This window comes from Aegilops tauschii, chromosome 4 (assembly GCF_002575655.3).
Source record: "Aegilops tauschii subsp. strangulata cultivar AL8/78 chromosome 4, Aet v6.0, whole genome shotgun sequence".
In the NCBI taxonomy this organism is placed as follows: domain Eukaryota; kingdom Viridiplantae; phylum Streptophyta; class Magnoliopsida; order Poales; family Poaceae; genus Aegilops; species Aegilops tauschii.
In genome coordinates, this window is record NC_053038.3 from 299,265,108 (window position 1) to 299,275,980 (window position 10,873).

The following is a 10,873-nucleotide window of genomic DNA, read 5'->3' on the forward strand; positions in this document are numbered from 1 at the left end:
CCATATGGTGACAATGTCGATGATTTCAGTGCGGGAGTTGAAACAAGCGCCGGAGGTGGATTCGTTGGTGGCAATGAACTTCAAGATGGACTCGATGACGCGGAGTGAAGATCGATCAAGATGGTGCCGGACATGGGCGCAATCTTTTGTAGGGCCCTCTTTTGCGTTTTTCGTACTGAACTTGACTTTTATTTACGCGTAAAACTCTGTTATGTCGTTTGAATTTGAACTTATTTGTGGAAACCTATGTCAAATGCGAGAATTTGCCATTTTCTGTTTGCGGGTCGTCGTGGCGGTGTCCGAGCAAAACCCGCAGAAGCCGACCCGTAAAAAAGTATATTCCGCGAATATACCTTTTTACGGGTCCTTTTAAGGGGTCTGCATCTGTGGCAGCCCGAGCCAGCCCGCAAATGCGGTTTTGCGCAAACTGCAAACGCGATTTGCGGGCCGGCCGAATGCGGGGTCTGCTAGAGTTGCTCTTAACAAATCAACAAACACAACCTGAAAGCTGCCCTTACCTTCTGGACAAATTCTGTCTATTTTTACAAAAAAGCACAACATCATACAACTTTCTGCGAGGGCCGTTGTTTCAAGTGTTAGATAGACCTGATGATCGGCCAGGATAGGGTGTCAAAAGCTCTCGATATGTCCAGTTTCAGCAGCACACCTTTGGTTTTCCTCTGGTGAAGTTTGCGAGCCATTTGTCTAACAAGCAAGAAATTGTCGTGGATGCTTCTACCCTTGATAAACGCTGACTGATTGACACTCACTACCCTTGATGCTCCTGGCCGTTCCTTTTTGAGGTGCTTCGAGCTAAGGGGTTCTCTGCCCGCTGGATCTCCTGGATTGCAACTCTGCTCACTTCGGCAAGCTCCAGAGTTGTGGTCAATGGATGTTCGGGAGAGAAGTTTATGCATGCGCAAGGACTGCGCCAAGGAGAGTCCCTCTCCCCTCTCCTCTTTGTTATTGCTATGGATGTGCTTACGGCGATGATGGTCAAGGCTCAAGAGCTGCATGTGCTTAGCAAGATTCCTGGCTGCACGCCTCTGCAGCGGCTGTCTCTCTACGCGGATGATGTTGTCCTCTTCATTAGGCCGATAAGATCGGATTTGTTTTTTGTGAAGGAAGCTCTTGGGATCTTCGGAGAGGCATCGGGGCTGGTCATAAACTTTGCCAAGTCCTCGGCTGTCATGATCAGAGCCTCCGAGGAAGAGGAAGAACTGGTGAAGGACGCGCTTCCTTGGACAATGGAGAAATTTCCGATCAAGTACCTAGGGTTGCAGTTGAGTATCAAGCATCTCAAGAGATCTGACTGGCAGCCGATCATTGATACAGTTCTTAAGCTAATGCCGGGATGGCAAAGAGGGCTTATCACCAGGCCTGGACGACTTGCTCTGGTCAATCACGTGGTTCGAGCGCGGCCTACACACCATCTGATCATCGCGGAGGCTCCTAAGTGGGCGTTAGAAAGAATTGACAAAGGATGCAGAAAGTTCTTCTGGGCTGGGACGGAGGAGGTCCATGGAGGCAAGTGAAGGAAATATGCCCTAGAGGCAATAATAAAGTTATTATTTATTTCCTTATATCATGATAAATGTTTATTATTCATGCTAGAATTGTATTAACCGGAAACATAATACATGTGCGAATACATAGACAAACAAAGTGTCACTAGTATGCCTCTACTTGACTAGCTCGTTAATCAAAGATGGTTATGTTTCCTAGCCATAGACATAAGTTGTCATTTGATTAATGAGATCACCTCATTAGGAGAATGACGTGATTGACTTGACCCATTCCGTTAGCTTAGCACCCGATCGTTTAGTATGTTGCTATTGCTTTCTTCATGACTTATACATGTTCCTATGACTATGAGATTATGCAACTCCCGTTTACCGGAGGAACACTTTGTGTGCTACCAAACGTCATAACGTAAATGGGTGATTATAAAGGTGCTCTACAGGTGTCTCCAATGGTACTTGTTGGGTTGGCGTATTTCGAGATTAGGATTTTTCACTCCAACTGTCGGAGAGGTATCTCTGGGCCCACTCGGTAATGCACATCACTATAAGCCTTGCAAGCATTGTGACTAATGAGTTAGTTGCGGGATGATGTGTTACGGAACGAGTAAAGAGACTTGCCGGTAACGAGATTGAGCTAGGTATCGAGATACCGACGATCAAATCTCGGGCAAGTAACATACCGATGACAAAGGGAACAACGTATGTTGTTATGCGGTCTGACCGATAAAGATCTTCGTAGAATATGTGGGAGCCAATATGGGCATCCAGGTCCCGCTATTGGTTATTGACCGGAGACGTGTCTCGGTCATGTCTACATAGTTCTCGAACCCGTAGGGTCCGCACGCTTAAAGTTACGATGACAGTTTTATTATGAGTTTATGTATGTTGATGTACCGAAGGAGTTCGGAGTCCCGGATGAGATCGGGGACATGACGAGGAGTCTCGAAATGGTCGAGACGTAAAGATCGATATATTGGACGACTATATTCGGACTTCGGAAAGGTTCCGAGTGATTCGGGTATTTTTCGGAGTACCGGAGAGTTACGGGAATACGTATTGGGCCATACGGGAAAGAAGGAAAAGGGCCTCAAGGGTGGCCGCACCCCTCCCCTTGGTCTGGTCCTAATTGGACTAGGGAAGGGGGGCGCCCCCTTCCTTCCTTCTCTTTTTCCCTTCCTCTTTTCCTATTCCATATGGGAGGTGGAATCCTACTAGGACTAGGGAGTCCTAGTAGGACTCCACACTTGGTGCGCCCCCTCCTAGGGCCGGCCTCCTCCTCCCTTGCTCCTTTATATACGGGGGCAAGGGGGCACCCCAGAGACACAACAATTGATCCTTGAGATCTCTTAGCCGTGTGCGGTGCCCCCCTCCATCAAATTACACCTCGATAATACCGTTGCGGAGCTTAGGCGAAGCCCTGCGTCGGTGGAACATCATCATCGTCACCACACCATCGTGCTGACGAAACTCTCCCTCAACACTCGGCTGGATCGGAGTTCGAGGGACGTCATCGAGCTGAACGTGTGTAGAACTCGGAGGTGCCGTGCGTTCGGTACTTGATCGGTCGGATCGTGAAGACGTACGACTACATCAACCGCGTTGTGATAACGCTTCCGCTGTCGGTCTACGAGGGTACGTGGACAACACTCTCCCCTCTCGTTGCTATACATCACCATGATCTTGCGTGTGCGTAGGAAATTTTTGAAATTACTACGTTCCCGAACAGTGGCATCCGAGCCTGGTTTTATGCGTTGATGCTATGCACGAGTAGAACACAAGTGAGTTGTGGGCGATATAAGTCATACTGCTTACCAGCATGTCATACTTTGGTTCAGCGGTATTATGAGATGAAGCGGCCCGGACCGACATTACGCGTACGCTTACGCGAGACTGGTTTCACCGTTCGGAGCACTCGTTGCTTAAAGGTGACTGGCGGGTGTCTGTCTCTCTCACTTTAGTTCAACCGAGTGTGGCTACGCCCGGTCCTTGCGAAGGTTAAAACAACACCAACTTGACGAACTATCGTTGTGGTTTTGATGCGTAGGTAAGAACGGTTCTTACTAAGCCCGTAGCAGCCACGTAAAACATGCAACAACAAAGTAGAGGACGTCTAACTTGTTTTTGCAGGGCATGTTGTGATGTGATATGGTCAAGACATGATGTGATATAATTTGTTGTATGAGATGATCATGTTTTGTAACCGAGTTATCGGCAACTGGCAGGAGCCATATGGTTGTCGCTTTATTGTATGAGATGCAATCACCATGTAATAGTTTTACTTTATCACTAAGCGGTAGCGATAGTCGTAAAAGCAATAAGTTGGCGAGACGACAACGATACTACGATGGAGATCAAGGTGTCGAGCCGGTGACGATGGTGATCATGACGGTGCTTCGGAGATGGAGATCACAAGCACAAGATGATGATGGCCATATCATATCACTGATATTGATTGCATGTGATGTTTATCTTTTATGCATCTTATCTTGCTTTGATTGACGGTAGCATTATAAGATGATCTCTCACTAAAATTTCAAGATAAAAGTGTTCTCCCTGAGTATGCACCGTTGCAAAAGTTCTTCGTGCTGAGACACCACGTGTTAATCGGGTGTGATAGGCTCTACGTTCAAATACAACGGGTGCAAAACAGTTGCACACACGGAATACTCAGGTTAAACTTGACGAGCCTAGCATATACAGATATGGCCTCGGAACATAGAGACCGAAAGGTCGAGCGTGAATCATATAGTAGATATGATCAACATAGTGATGTTCACCATTGAAACTACTCCATCTCACGTGTTAATCGGACATGGTTTAGTTGCTTTGGATCACGTAATCACTTAGATGATGAGAGGGATATCTATCTAAGTGGGAGTTCTTAAGTAATATGATTAATTGAACTTAAATTTATCATGAACTTAGTCCTGATTATATTTTGCAAATTATGTTGTAGATCAATAGCTCGCGTTGTTGCTTCCCTGTTTATTTTTGATATATTCCTAGAGAAAAATTATGTTGAAAGATGTTAGTAGCAATGATGCGGATTGGATCCGCGATCTGAGGATTATCCTCATTGCTGCACAGAAAAATTATGTCCTTGATGCACCGCTAGGTGACAGACTTATTGCAGGAGCAGATGCAGACGTTATGAACGTTTGGCTAGCTCAATATGATGACTACTTGATAGTTTAGTGCACCATGCTTAACGGCTTAGAATCGGGACTTCAAAGACGTTTTGAACGTCATGGACCATATAAGATGTTCCAGGAGTTGAAGTTAATATTTCAAGCAAATACCCGAGTTGAGAGATACGAAGTCTCCAACAAGTTCTATAGCTAAAAAGATGGAGGAGAATCGCTCAACTAGTGAGCATATGCTCAGATTGTCTGGGTACTACAATCGCTTGAATCAAGTGGGAGTTTATCTTCCAGATAAAATAGTGATTGACAGAATTCTCTAGTCACCATCACCAAGTTAGTAGAACTTCGTGATGAACTATAGTATGCAAGGGATGACGAAAGTAATTCCCGAGCTCTTCGTGATGCCGAAATCGACGAAGGTAGAAATCAAGAAAAACATCAAGTGTTGATGGTTGACGAGACCACTTCAAGTGTTGATGGTTGATGAGACCGCTAGTTTCAAGAAAAGGGCAAAGGAAAAAAGGGGAACTTCAAAAAGAACGGCAAGCAAGTTGCTGCTCAAGTGAAGAAGCCTAAGTCTGGTCCTAAGCCTGAGACTAAGTGCTTCTACTGCAAAGGGACTGGTCACTGGAAGCGGAACTACCCCAACTATTTGGTGGATAAGAAGGATGGCAAAGTGAACAAAGGTATATTTGATATACAAATTATTGATGTGTACTTTACTAGTGTTTATAGCAATCCCTCGGTAATTGATACTGGTTCAGTTGCTAAGAGTAGTAACTCGAAACAGGAGTTGCAGAATAAACAGAGACTAGTAAAAGTGAACAAAGGTATATTTGATATACAGATTATTGATGTGTACTTTACTAGTGTTTATAGCAATCCCTCGGTAATTGATACTGGTTCAGTTGCTAAGAGTAGTAACTCGAAATGGGAGTTGCAGAATAAACAAAGACTAGTAAAAGTGAACAAAGGTATATTTGATATACAGATTATTGATGTGTACTTTACTAGTGTTTATAGCAACCCCTCGGTAATTGATACTGGTTCAGTTGCTAAAGAGTAGTAACTCGAAAACGGGAGTTGCAGAATAAACAGAGACTAGTAAAAGGCGAGGTGACGATGTGTGTTGGAAGTAGTTCCAAGATTGATATGATCATCATCGCACACTCCCTGTACTTTCGGGATTAGTGTTGAAACTAAATAAGTGTTATTTGGTGTTTGCGTTGAGCATGAATATGATTTGATCATGTTTATTGCAATACGGTTATTCATTTAAGTTAGAGAACAATTGTTGTTCTGTTTACATGAATAAAAACCTTCTATGGTCATACACACCAATGAAAATGGTTTGTTGGATCTCGATCGTAGTGATACACATAATCATAATATTGAAGCCAAAAGATGCAAAGTTAATAATGATAGTGCAACTTATTTGTGGCACTGCCGTTTAGGTCATATTGGTGTAAAGCGCATGAAGAAACTCCATACTGATGGGATTTTGGAATCACTTGATTATGAATCACTTGATGCTTGCGAACCGTGCCTCATGGGCAAGATGACTAAAACGCCGTTCTCCGGAACTATGGAGAGAGCAACAGATTTGTTGGAAATCATACATACAGATGTATGTGGTCCGATGAATATTGAGGCTCGTAGCAGGTATCATTATTTTCTGACCTTCACAGATGATTTGAGCAGATATGGGTATATCTACTTAATGAAACACAAAGTCTGAAACATTTGAAAAGTTCAAAGAATTTCAGAGTGAAGTGGAGAATCATCGTAACAAGAAAATAAAAGTTTCTACGATATGATCGCAGAGGTAAAATATTTGAGTTACGAGTTTGGCCTTCAGTTAAAACAATGTGAAATAGTTTCACTACTCACGCCACCTGAAACACCACAGTGTAATGGTGTGTCCGAATGTCATAACCGTACTTTATTGGATATAGTGCAATCTATGATGTCTCTTACCAATTTACCACTATCGTTTTGGGTTATGCATTAGAGACAGCTACATTCACGTTAAATAGGGCACCATCAAAATCCGCTGAGACGACGCCTTATGAACTGTGGTTTGGCAAGAAACCAAAGTTGTCGTTTCTTAAAATTTTGGGGATGCGATGCTTATGTGAAAAAATTTCATCCTGATAAGCTCAAACCCAAATCGGAGAAATGTGTCTTCATAGGATACCCAAAGGAGACAGTTGGGTACACCTTCTATCACAGATCCGAAGGCAAGACATTCGTTGCTAAGTATGGATCCTTTCTAGAGAAGGAGTTTCTCTCGAAAGATGTGAGTGGGAGGAAAGTAGAACTTGATGAGGTAACTGTACCTGCTCCCTTATTGGATCACAGAAATCTGTTCCTGTGACTTCTACACCAATTAGTGAGGAAGTTAATGATGATGATCATGTAACTTCAGATCAAGTTACTACCAAACCTCGTAGGTAAACCAGAGTAAGATCCGCACCAGAGTGGTACGGTAATCCTGTTCTGGAGGTTATGTTACTAGACCATGACGAACCTACGAACTATGAAGAAGCGATGGTGAGCCCAGATTCCGCAAAATGGCTTGAGGCCATGAAATCTGAGATGAGATCCATGTATGAGAACAAAGTGTGGACTTTGGTTGACTTGCCCGATGATCGGCAAGCAATTGAGAATAAATGGATTGTCAAGAGGAAGACGGACGCTGATAGTAGTATCACTATCTACAAAGCTAGAATTATCGCAAAAAGGTTTTCGACAAGTTCAAGATATTGACTACGATGAGAGTTTCTCACTCGTATCTATGCTTAAGTCTGTCCGAATCATGTTAGCAATTGCCGCATTTTATGAAATCTGGCAAAGGGATAAACAAAACAGCATTCCTTGATGGATTTATTAAAGAAGAGTTGTATATGATACAACCAGAAGGTTTTGTCAATCCTAAAGGTGCTAACAAAATATGCAAGCTCCAGCGATCCATCAATGGACTGGTGCAAGCATCTCGGAGTTGGAATATACGCTTTGATAAGTTGATCAAAGCATATAGTTGTATACAGACTTGCGGTGAAGCCTGTATTTACAAGAAAGTGAGTGGGAGCACTACAACATTTCTGATAAGTATATGTGAATGACATATTGTTGATCGGAAATAATGTAGAATTATTCTGCAAAGCATAAAGGAGTGTTTGAAAGGAGTTTATCAAAGATAGACCTCGGTGAAGCTGCTTACATATTGAGCATCAAGATCTATAGAGATAGATGAAGACGCTTGATAAGTTTTTCAATGAGTACATACCTTAACAAGATTTTGAAGTAGTTCAAAATAGAACAGTCAAAGAAAAGAGTTCTTGCCTGTGTTACAAGGTGTGAAATTGAGTGAAGACTCAAAGCCCGACCACGGCAAAAGATAGAAAGAGAATGAAAGTCATTCCCTATGCCTTGGCCATAGGTTCTATAAAGTATGCCATGCTGTGTACCAGATCTATTGTATACCCTACACTGATTTTGGCAAGGGAGTACAATAGTGATCTAGGAGTAGATCACTGGACAGCGGTCAAAATTATCCTTACTGGAATAAGGATATGTTTCTCGATTATGGAAGTGACAAAAGGCTCGTCGTAAAGGGTTACGTCGATGCAAGTTTTGACACTAAATCTAGATGACTCTAAGTCTCGGTCTTGATACATATTGAAAGTGGGAGCAATTAGCTAGAGTAGCTCCGTGCAGAGCATTGTAGACATAGAAATTTGCAAAATACTTACGGATCTGAATGTGACAGACCCGTTGACTAAAATTATCTCACAAGCAAAACATGATCACCCCTTAGTACTCTTTGGGTGTTAATCACATAGCGATGTGAACTAGATTACTGACTCTAGTAAACCCTTTGGGTGTTGGTCACATGACGATGTGAACTATGGGTGTTAATCACATGGTGATGTGAACTATTGCTGTTAAATCACATGGCGATGTGAACTAGATTATTGACTCTAGTGCAAGTGGGAGACTGAAGGAAATATGCCCTAGAGGCAATAATAAAGTTATTATTTATTTCCTTATATCATGATAAATGTTTATTATTCATGCTAGAATTGTATTAACCGGAAACATAATACATGTGCGAATACATAGACAAACAAAGTGTCACTAGTATGCCTCTACTTGACTAGCTCGTTAATCAAAGATGGTTATGTTTCCTAGCCATAGACATAAGTTGTCATTTGATTAACGAGATCACCTCATTAGGAGAATGACGTGATTGACTTGACCCATTCCGTTAGCTTAGCACCCGATCGTTTAGTATGTTGCTATTGCTTTCTTCATGACTTATACATGTTCCTATGACTATGAGATTATGCAACTCCCGTTTACTGGAGGAACACTTTGTGTGCTACCAAACGTCACAACGTAAATGGGTGATTATAAAGGTGCTCTACAGGTGTCTCCAATGGTACTTGTTGGGTTGGCGTATTTCGAGATTAGGATTTGTCACTCCAAATGTCGGAGAGGTATCTCTGGGCCCACTCGGTAATGCACATCACTATAAGCCTTGCAAGCATTGTGACTAATGAGTTAGTTGCGGGATGATGTGTTACGGAACGAGTAAAGAGACTTGCCGGTAACGAGATTGAACTAGGTATCGAGATACCGACGATCAAATCTCGGGCAAGTAACATACCGATGACAAAGGGAACAACGTATGTTGTTATGCGGTCTGACCGATAAAGATCTTCGTAGAATATGTGGGAGCCAATATGGGCATCCAGGTCCCGCTATTGGTTATTGACCGGAGACGTGTCTCAGTCATGTCTACATAGTTCTCGAACCCGTAGGGTCCGCACGCTTAAAGTTACGATGACAGTTTTATTATGAGTTTATGTATGTTGATGTACCGAAGGAGTTCGGAGTCCCAGATGAGATCGGGGACATGACGAGGAGTCTCGAAATGGTCGAGACGTAAAGATCGATATATTGGACGACTATATTCGGACTTCGGAAAGGTTCCGAGTGATTCGGATATTTTTCGGAGTACCGGAGAGTTACGGGAATACGTATTGGGCCTTATTGGGCCATACGGGAAAGAAGGAAAAGGGCCTCAAGGGTGGCCGCACCCCTCCCCTTGGTCTGGTCCGAATTGGACTAGGGAAGGGGGGCGCCCCCTTCCTTCCTTCTCTTTTTCCCTTCCTCTTTTCCTATTCCATATGGGAGGTGGAATCCTACTAGGACTAGGGAGTCCTAGTAGGACTCCACACTTGGTGCGCCCCCTCCTAGGGCCGGCCTCCTCCTCCCTTGCTCCTTTATATACGGGGGCAAGGGGGCACCCCAGAGACACAACAATTGATCCTTGAGATCGCTTAGCCGTGTGCGGTGCCCCCTCCACCAAATTACACCTCGATAATACCGTTGCGGAGCTTAGGCGAAGCCCTGCGTCGGTGGAACATCATCATCGTCACCACGCCGTCGTGCTGACGAAACTCTCCCTCAACACTCGGCTGGATCGGAGTTCGAGGGACGTCATCGAGCTGAACGTGTGTAGAACTCGGAGGTGCCGTGCGTTCGGTACTTGATCGGTCGGATCGTGAAGACGTACGACTACATCAACCGCGTTGTGATAACGCTTCCGCTGTCGGTCTACGAGGGTACGTGGACAACACTCTCCCCTCTCGTTGCTATACATCACCATGATCTTGCGTGTGCGTAGGAATTTTTTTGAAATTACTACGTTCCCCAACAGCAAGTGCCTGGTCGCATGGGAGCGGGTGTGCATGCCGAAATACCTAGGAGGTCTTAGTGTGCTGAATCTTTACAAGCAAGGGATCGCGCTCCGTTTGCGTTGGGAATGGCTCAAGCGCACGGACGATCTCCGGCCATGGCAAGGGCTGAACCTGATGGCCGACAAACAGGTGGCCATGGCGTTCAACAGCTTGGTCAAATGGGAGCTTGGCAATGGGAGATGTGTGTTGTTTTGGAAGGACAGATGGATCAATGGAAGCTCCATCGCTGAGGTGGCTCCGATGATCAGAGCCATGATCAAGACACAGGTCGCCAATAGGAGAACAGTTAAGGATGCTCTACATCTTCATACTTGGACATCTGACATTGTTGGGGATATGAGCACGGATGCCCTGGTGCAATTCATCCGGCTTTGGGATCTGGTCATTGGTATGAGCCTGGTCCCTGACTCTGAAGACAAACCACTTTGGCAATTGAGCT